Source organism: Saccoglossus kowalevskii, chromosome 5 (genome assembly GCF_978046115.1).
Source record: "Saccoglossus kowalevskii chromosome 5, keSacKowa6.1, whole genome shotgun sequence".
In the NCBI taxonomy this organism is placed as follows: domain Eukaryota; kingdom Metazoa; phylum Hemichordata; class Enteropneusta; family Harrimaniidae; genus Saccoglossus; species Saccoglossus kowalevskii.
In genome coordinates this window covers 9,554,177-9,565,101 of record NC_140645.1, presented here as the reverse complement: position 1 = coordinate 9,565,101, position 10,925 = coordinate 9,554,177, and positions in this window count along the sequence as shown.

Sequence of the window (10,925 nt, the reverse complement as noted above, 5' to 3'; positions counted from 1 at the left end):
CAGTGATGGCAATCATTTATAGTGGAAAATCGTGGCTTTTTTGTAATTATTATAATTAAGGAAAAGTTTTCAAATTGCTTCTAATTTTCAAGAACAAGTTGTACATGCTATCGGCACGTAGTGGGTTTTAATCCGTTAACACACCGGGCAAAGTTGTTCAAAGTGATGGCAAAGTTGTGCAAAGTTATGTAAACTTTGGTATATATATATCAGTATATATGACCTAAGTTGTTGGCATATAGAAACATGCAGCTGTAAAGTCAACAAATTTAATAAATGCCAATTGAAAGCAACCTATAGACGTTCACATAAACTGACTGTAAAATGTTAGAAAACAACGTGCAATGTTGGAAAAAGCGAAGGAAATGTTGGCGGAGTTGTTTGTTTATTTAACCTAAGTCATTGTAACGACACCCCCGCAGTTAAATTTAGAAAACATTAAGTAAATGCAACAGGAATGCCTCATATATAAACAAATTATCACAACAGCCAACCGAAGTATCGGCAACAAACTGCTTTCAAAGTTGTGAAAATTGATCGCAAAGTTGGTTGTTTCATGCGGGATTGTTACCTGAGATATCATAATTACAAGTACCATAGTTAAAAGTTCGAAAATGTGAATAAATATTTCGAGAATTGCTGTTAAATTACCGTAGTGTTGCTCCAAGTATGTAGAGGTCATAGGTCAATACTAGAATGTACTTTGTGCCAGCGATAACGATTTTAAAACATCCAAAAACATGAAATACCCGCCAAATCGGCTTAACTTCAAATAATCCATGCAGCTATGTGGTTATGTGACCGACAAATGTTTAAAGTAAAGCACGATCGGGCGTGGTTAGTACTTGCATGGGAAACTCCCTGAGTAATCGAGCAGTTGATTTTTTTTTGTTTCATCACACACAGAGTAAAGATATAAGGCAACGTTCCTGCATTCTTTTTTACAGTGATGGCAATCATTCATAGTGGAAAATCGTGGCTTTTTTGTAATTATTATAATTAAGGAAAAGTTTTCAAATTGCTTCTAATTTTCAAGAACAAGTTGTACATGCTATCGGCACGTAGTGGGTTTTAAGCCGTTAACACACCGGGCAAAGTTGTTCAAAGTGATGGCAAAGTTGTGCAAAGTTATGTAAACTTTGGTATATATATATCAGTATATATGACCTAAGTTGTTGGTATATAGAAACATGCAGCTGTAAAGTCAACAAATTTAATAAATGCCAATTGAAAGCAACCTATAGACGTTCACATAAACTGACTGTAAAATGTTAGAAAACAACGTGCAATGTTGGAAAAAGCGAAGGAAATGTTGGCGGAGTTGTTTGTTTATTTAACCTAAGTCATTGTAACGACACCCCCGCAGTTAAATTTAGAAAACATTAAGTAAATGCAACAGGAATGCCTCATATATAAACAAATTATCACAACAGCCAACCGAAGTATCGGCAACAAACTGCTTTCAAAGTTGTGAAAATTGATCGCAAAGTTGGTTGTTTCATGCGGGATTGTTACCTGAGATATCATAATAACAAGTACCATAGTTAAAAGTTCGAAAATGTGAATAAATATTTCGAGAATTGCTGTTAAATTACCGTAGTGTTGCTCCAAGTATGTAGAGGTCATAGGTCAATACTAGAATGTACTTTGTGCCAGCGATAACGATTTTAAAACATCCAAAAACATGAAATACCCGCCAAATCGGCTTAACTTAAAATAATCCATGCAGCTATGTGGTTAGGTGACCGACAAATGTTTAAAGTAAAGCACGATCGGGCGTGGTTAGTACTTGCATGGGAGACTCCCTGAGTAAACGAGCAGTTGATTTTTTTTTGTTTCATCACACACATAGTAAAGATATAAGGCAACGTTCCTACATTCTTTTTTACAGTGATGGCAATCATTTATAGTGGAAAATCGTGGCTTTTTTGTAATTATTATAATTAAGGAAAAGTTTTCAAATTGCTTCTAATTTTCAAGAACAAGTTGTACATGCTATCGGCACGTAGTGGGTTTTAATCCGTTAACACACCGGGCAAAGTTGTTCAAAGTGATGGCAAAGTTGTGCAAAGTTATGTAAACTTTGGTATATATATATCAGTATATATGACCTAAGTTGTTGGCATATAGAAACATGCAGCTGTAAAGTCAACAAATTTAATAAATGCCAATTGAAAGCAACCTATAGACGTTCACATAAACTGACTGTAAAATGTTAGAAAACAACGTGCAATGTTGGAAAAAGCGAAGGAAATGTTGGCGGAGTTGTTTGTTTATTTAACCTAAGTCATTGTAACGACACCCCCGAAGTTAAATTTAGAAAACATTAAGTAAATGCAACAGGAATGCCTCATATATAAACAAATTATCACAACAGCCAACCGAAGTATCGGCAACAAACTACTTTCAAAGTTGTGAAAATTGATTGCAAAGTTGGTTGTTTCAAGCGGGATTGTTTCCTGAGATAACATAATAACAAGTACCATAGTTAAAAGTTCGAAAATGTGAATAAATATTTCGAGAATTTCTGTTAAATTACCGTAGTGTTGCTCCAAGTATGTAGAGGTCATAGGTCAATACTATAATGCACTTTGTGCCAGCGATAACGATTTTAAAACATCCAAAAACATGAAATACCCGCCAAATCGGCTTAACTTAAAATAATCCATGCAGCTATGTGGTTAGGTGACCGACAAATGTTTAAAGTAAAGCACGATCGGGCGTGGTTAGTACTTGCATGGGAGACTCCCTGAGTAAACGAGCAGTTGATTTTTTTTTGTTTCATCACACACATAGTAAAGATATAAGGCAACGTTCCTACATTCTTTTTTACAGTGATGGCAATCATTTATAGTGGAAAATCGTGGCTTTTTGTAATTATTATAATTAAGGAAAAGTTTTCAAATTGCTTCTAATTTTCAAGAACAAGTTGTACATGCTATCGGCACGTAGTGGGTTTTAATCCGTTAACACACCGGGCAAAGTTGTTCAAAGAGATGGCAAAGTTGTGCAAAGTTATGTAAACTTTGGTATATATATATCAGTATATATGACCTACGTTGTTGGCATATAGAAACATGCAGCTGTAAAGTCAACAAATTTAATAAATGCCAATTGAAAGCAACCTATAGACGTTCACATAAACTGACTGTAAAATGTTAGAAAACAACGTGCAATGTTGGAAAAAGCGAAGGAAATGTTGGCGGAGTTGTTTGTTTATTTAACCTAAGTCATTGTAACGACACCCCCGAAGTTAAATTTAGAAAACATTAAGTAAATGCAACAGGAATGCCTCATATATAAACAAATTATCACAACAGCCAACCGAAGTATCGGCAACAAACTACTTTCAAAGTTGTGAAAATTGATTGCAAAGTTGGTTGTTTCAAGCGGGATTGTTTCCTGAGATAACATAATAACAAGTACCATAGTTAAAAGTTCGAAAATGTGAATAAATATTTCGAGAATTGCTGTTAAATTACCGTAGTGTTGCTCCAAGTATGTAGAGGTCATAGGTCAATACTATAATGCACTTTGTGCCAGCGATAACGATTTTAAAACATCCAAAAACATGAAATACCCGCCAAATCGGCTTAACTTAAAATAATCCATGCAGCTATGTGGTTAGGTGACCGACAAATGTTTAAAGTAAAGCACGATCGGGCGTGGTTAGTACTTGCATGGGAGACTCCCTGAGTAAACGAGCAGTTGATTTTTTTTTGTTTCATCACACACATAGTAAAGATATAAGGCAACGTTCCTACATTCTTTTTTACAGTGATGGCAATCATTTATAGTGGAAAATCGTGGCTTTTTTGTAATTATTATAATTAAGGAAAAGTTTTCAAATTGCTTCTAATTTTCAAGAACAAGTTGTACATGCTATCGGCACGTAGTGGGTTTTAATCCGTTAACACACCGGGCAAAGTTGTTCAAAGTGATGGCAAAGTTGTGCAAAGTTATGTAAACTTTGGTATATATATATCAGTATATATGACCTAAGTTGTTGGCATATAGAAACATGCAGCTGTAAAGTCAACAAATTTAATAAATGCCAATTGAAAGCAACCTATAGACGTTCACATAAACTGACTGTAAAATGTTAGAAAACAACGTGCAATGTTGGAAAAAGCGAAGGAAATGTTGGCGGAGTTGTTTGTTTATTTAACCTAAGTCATTGTAACGACACCCCCGAAGTTAAATTTAGAAAACATTAAGTAAATGCAACAGGAATGCCTCATATATAAACAAATTATCACAACAGCCAACCGAAGTATCGGCAACAAACTACTTTCAAAGTTGTGAAAATTGATTGCAAAGTTGGTTGTTTCAAGCGGGATTGTTTCCTGAGATAACATAATAACAAGTACCATAGTTAAAAGTTCGAAAATGTGAATAAATATTTCGAGAATTTCTGTTAAATTACCGTAGTGTTGCTCCAAGTATGTAGAGGTCATAGGTCAATACTATAATGCACTTTGTGCCAGCGATAACGATTTTAAAACATCCAAAAACATGAAATACCCGCCAAATCGGCTTAACTTAAAATAATCCATGCAGCTATGTGGTTAGGTGACCGACAAATGTTTAAAGTAAAGCACGATCGGGCGTGGTTAGTACTTGCATGGGAGACTCCCTGAGTAAACGAGCAGTTGATTTTTTTTTTTTCATCACACACATAGTAAAGATATAAGGCAACGTTCCTACATTCTTTTTTACAGTGATGGCAATCATTTATAGTGGAAAATCGTGGCTTTTTTGTAATTATTATAATTAAGGAAAAGTTTTCAAATTGCTTCTAATTTTCAAGAACAAGTTGTACATGCTATCGGCACGTAGTGGGTTTTAATCCGTTAACACACCGGGCAAAGTTGTTCAAAGTGATGGCAAAGTTGTGCAAAGTTATGTAAACTTTGGTATATATATATCAGTATATATGACCTAAGTTGTTGGCATATAGAAACATGCAGCTGTAAAGTCAACAAATTTAATAAATGCCAATTGAAAGCAACCTATAGACGTTCACATAAACTGACTGTAAAATGTTAGAAAACAACGTGCAATGTTGGAAAAAGCGAAGGAAATGTTGGCGGAGTTGTTTGTTTATTTAACCTAAGTCATTGTAACGACACCCCCGCAGTTAAATTTAGAAAACATTAAGTAAATGCAACAGGAATGCCTCATATATAAACAAATTATCACAACAGCCAACCGAAGTATCGGCAACAAACTGCTTTCAAAGTTGTGAAAATTGATCGCAAAGTTGGTTGTTTCATGCGGGATTGTTACCTGAGATATCATAATAACAAGTACCATAGTTAAAAGTTCGAAAATGTGAATAAATATTTCGAGAATTGCTGTTAAATTACCGTAGTGTTGCTCCAAGTATGTAGAGGTCATAGGTCAATACTAGAATGTACTTTGTGCCAGCGATAACGATTTTAAAACATCCAAAAACATGAAATACCCGCCAAATCGGCTTAACTTAAAATAATCCATGCAGCTATGTGGTTAGGTGACCGACAAATGTTTAAAGTAAAGCACGATCGGGCGTGGTTAGTACTTGCATGGGAGACTCCCTGAGTAAACGAGCAGTTGATTTTTTTTTGTTTCATCACACACATAGTAAAGATATAAGGCAACGTTCCTACATTCTTTTTTACAGTGATGGCAATCATTTATAGTGGAAAATCGTGGCTTTTTTGTAATTATTATAATTAAGGAAAAGTTTTCAAATTGCTTCTAATTTTCAAGAACAAGTTGTACATGCTATCGGCACGTAGTGGGTTTTAATCCGTTAACACACCGGGCAAAGTTGTTCAAAGTGATGGCAAAGTTGTGCAAAGTTATGTAAACTTTGGTATATATATATCAGTATATATGACCTAAGTTGTTGGCATATAGAAACATGCAGCTGTAAAGTCAACAAATTTAATAAATGCCAATTGAAAGCAACCTATAGACGTTCACATAAACTGACTGTAAAATGTTAGAAAACAACGTGCAATGTTGGAAAAAGCGAAGGAAATGTTGGCGGAGTTGTTTGTTTATTTAACCTAAGTCATTGTAACGACACCCCCGCAGTTAAATTTAGAAAACATTAAGTAAATGCAACAGGAATGCCTCATATATAAACAAATTATCACAACAGCCAACCGAAGTATCGGCAACAAACTGCTTTCAAAGTTGTGAAAATTGATCGCAAAGTTGGTTGTTTCATGCGGGATTGTTACCTGAGATATCATAATTACAAGTACCATAGTTAAAAGTTCGAAAATGTGAATAAATATTTCGAGAATTGCTGTTAAATTACCGTAGTGTTGCTCCAAGTATGTAGAGGTCATAGGTCAATACTAGAATGTACTTTGTGCCAGCGATAACGATTTTAAAACATCCAAAAACATGAAATACCCGCCAAATCGGCTTAACTTCAAATAATCCATGCAGCTATGTGGTTATGTGACCGACAAATGTTTAAAGTAAAGCACGATCGGGCGTGGTTAGTACTTGCATGGGAAACTCCCTGAGTAATCGAGCAGTTGATTTTTTTTTGTTTCATCACACACAGAGTAAAGATATAAGGCAACGTTCCTGCATTCTTTTTTACAGTGATGGCAATCATTCATAGTGGAAAATCGTGGCTTTTTTGTAATTATTATAATTAAGGAAAAGTTTTCAAATTGCTTCTAATTTTCAAGAACAAGTTGTACATGCTATCGGCACGTAGTGGGTTTTAAGCCGTTAACACACCGGGCAAAGTTGTTCAAAGTGATGGCAAAGTTGTGCAAAGTTATGTAAACTTTGGTATATATATATCAGTATATATGACCTAAGTTGTTGGTATATAGAAACATGCAGCTGTAAAGTCAACAAATTTAATAAATGCCAATTGAAAGCAACCTATAGACGTTCACATAAACTGACTGTAAAATGTTAGAAAACAACGTGCAATGTTGGAAAAAGCGAAGGAAATGTTGGCGGAGTTGTTTGTTTATTTAACCTAAGTCATTGTAACGACACCCCCGCAGTTAAATTTAGAAAACATTAAGTAAATGCAACAGGAATGCCTCATATATAAACAAATTATCACAACAGCCAACCGAAGTATCGGCAACAAACTGCTTTCAAAGTTGTGAAAATTGATCGCAAAGTTGGTTGTTTCATGCGGGATTGTTACCTGAGATATCATAATAACAAGTACCATAGTTAAAAGTTCGAAAATGTGAATAAATATTTCGAGAATTGCTGTTAAATTACCGTAGTGTTGCTCCAAGTATGTAGAGGTCATAGGTCAATACTAGAATGTACTTTGTGCCAGCGATAACGATTTTAAAACATCCAAAAACATGAAATACCCGCCAAATCGGCTTAACTTAAAATAATCCATGCAGCTATGTGGTTAGGTGACCGACAAATGTTTAAAGTAAAGCACGATCGGGCGTGGTTAGTACTTGCATGGGAGACTCCCTGAGTAAACGAGCAGTTGATTTTTTTTTGTTTCATCACACACATAGTAAAGATATAAGGCAACGTTCCTACATTCTTTTTTACAGTGATGGCAATCATTTATAGTGGAAAATCGTGGCTTTTTTGTAATTATTATAATTAAGGAAAAGTTTTCAAATTGCTTCTAATTTTCAAGAACAAGTTGTACATGCTATCGGCACGTAGTGGGTTTTAATCCGTTAACACACCGGGCAAAGTTGTTCAAAGTGATGGCAAAGTTGTGCAAAGTTATGTAAACTTTGGTATATATATATCAGTATATATGACCTAAGTTGTTGGCATATAGAAACATGCAGCTGTAAAGTCAACAAATTTAATAAATGCCAATTGAAAGCAACCTATAGACGTTCACATAAACTGACTGTAAAATGTTAGAAAACAACGTGCAATGTTGGAAAAAGCGAAGGAAATGTTGGCGGAGTTGTTTGTTTATTTAACCTAAGTCATTGTAACGACACCCCCGCAGTTAAATTTAGAAAACATTAAGTAAATGCAACAGGAATGCCTCATATATAAACAAATTATCACAACAGCCAACCGAAGTATCGGCAACAAACTGCTTTCAAAGTTGTGAAAATTGATCGCAAAGTTGGTTGTTTCATGCGGGATTGTTACCTGAGATATCATAATTACAAGTACCATAGTTAAAAGTTCGAAAATGTGAATAAATATTTCGAAAATTGCTGTTAAATTACCGTAGTGTTGCTCCAAGTATGTAGAGGTCATAGGTCAATACTAGAATGTACTTTGTGCCAGCGATAACGATTTTAAAACATCCAAAAACATGAAATACCCGCCAAATCGGCTTAACTTCAAATAATCCATGCAGCTATGTGGTTATGTGACCGACAAATGTTTAAAGTAAAGCACGATCGGGCGTGGTTAGTACTTGCATGGGAAACTCCCTGAGTAATCGAGCAGTTGATTTTTTTTTGTTTCATCACACACAGAGTAAAGATATAAGGCAACGTTCCTGCATTCTTTTTTACAGTGATGGCAATCATTCATAGTGGAAAATCGTGGCTTTTTTGTAATTATTATAATTAAGGAAAAGTTTTCAAATTGCTTCTAATTTTCAAGAACAAGTTGTACATGCTATCGGCACGTAGTGGGTTTTAAGCCGTTAACACACCGGGCAAAGTTGTTCAAAGTGATGGCAAAGTTGTGCAAAGTTATGTAAACTTTGGTATATATATATCAGTATATATGACCTAAGTTGTTGGTATATAGAAACATGCAGCTGTAAAGTCAACAAATTTAATAAATGCCAATTGAAAGCAACCTATAGACGTTCACATAAACTGACTGTAAAATGTTAGAAAACAACATGCAATGTTGGAAAAAGCGAAGGAAATGTTGGCGGAGTTGTTTGTTTATTTAACCTAAGTCATTGTAACGACACCCCCGCAGTTAAATTTAGAAAACATTAAGTAAATGCAACAGGAATGCCTCATATATAAACAAATTATCACAACAGCCAACCAAAGTATCGGCAACAAACTGCTTTCAAAGTTATGAAAATTGATCGCAAACTTGGTTGTTTCAAGCGGGATTGTTACCTGCGATATCATAATAACAAGTGCCATAGTTAAAAGTTCGAAAATGTGAATAAATATTTCGAGAATTGCTGTTAAATTACCGTAGTGTTGCTCCAAGTATGTAGAGGTCATAGGTCAATACTATAATGCACTTTGTGCCAGCGATAACGATTTTAAAACATCCAAAAACATGAAATACCCACCGAATCGGATTAACTTAAAATAATCCATGCAGCTATGTGGTTAGGTGACCGACAAATGTTTAAAGTAAAGCACGATCGGGCGTGGTTAGTACTTGCATGGGAGACTCCCTGAGTAAACGAGCATTTGATTTTTTTTTGTTTCATCACACACATAGTAAAGATATAAGGCAACGTTCCGACATTCTTTTTTACAGTGATGGCAATCATTTATAGTGGAAAATCGTGGCTTTTTTGTAATTATTATAATTAAGGAAAAGTTTTCAAATTGCTTCTAATTTTCAAGAACAAGTTGTACATGCTATCGGCACGTAGTGGGTTTTAATCCGTTAACACACCGGGCAAAGTTGTTCAAAGTGATGGCAAAGTTGTGCAAAGTTATGTAAACTTTGGTATATATATATCAGTATATATGACCTAAGTTGTTGGCATATAGAAACATGCAGCTGTAAAGTCAACAAATTTAATAAATGCCAATTGAAAGCAACCTATAGACGTTCACATAAACTGACTGTAAAATGTTAGAAAACAACGTGCAATGTTGGAAAAAGCGAAGGAAATGTTGGCGGAGTTGTTTGTTTATTTAACCTAAGTCATTGTAACGACACCCCCGCAGTTAAATTTAGAAAACATTAAGTAAATGCAACAGGAATGCCTCATATATAAACAAATTATCACAACAGCCAACCGAAGTATCGGCAACAAACTGCTTTCAAAGTTGTGAAAATTGATTGCAAAGTTGGTTGTTTCAAGCGGGATTGTTTCCTGAGATATCATAATAACAAGTACCATAGTTAAAAGTTCGAAAATGTGAATAAATATTTCGAGAATTGCTGTTAAATTACCGTAGTGTTGCTCCAAGTATGTAGAGGTCATAGGTCAATACTATAATGCACTTTGTGCCAGCGATAACGATTTTAAAACATCCAAAAACATGAAATACCCACCGAATCGGATTAACTTAAAATAATCCATGCAGCTATGTGGTTAGGTGACCGACAAATGTTTAAAGTAAAGCACGATCGGGCGTGGTTAGTACTTGCATGGGAGACTCCCTGAGTAAACGAGCATTTGATTTTTTTTTGTTTCATCACACACATAGTAAAGATATAAGGCAACGTTCCGACATTCATTTTTACAGTGATGGCAATCATTTATAGTGGAAAATCGTGGCTTTTTTGTAATTATTATAATTAAGGAAAAGTTTTCAAATTGCTTCTAATTTTCAAGAACAAGTTGTACATGCTATCGGCACGTAGTGGGTTTTAATCCGTTAACACACCGGGCAAAGTTGTTCAAAGTGATGGCAAAGTTGTGCAAAGTTATGTAAACTTTGGTATATATATATCAGTATATATGACCTAAGTTGTTGGTATATAGAAACATGCAGCTGTAAAGTCAACAAATTTAATAAATGCCAATTGAAAGCAACCTATAGACGTTCACATAAACTGACTGTAAAATGTTAGAAAACAACGTGCAATGTTGGAAAAAGCGAAGGAAATGTTGGCGGAGTTGTTTGTTTATTTAACCTAAGTCATTGTAACGACACCCCCGCAGTTAAATTTAGAAAACATTAAGTAAATGCAACATGATTGCCTCATATATAAACAAATTATCACAACAGCCAACCGAAGTATCGGCAACAAACTGCTTTCAAAGTTGTGAAAATTGATTGCAA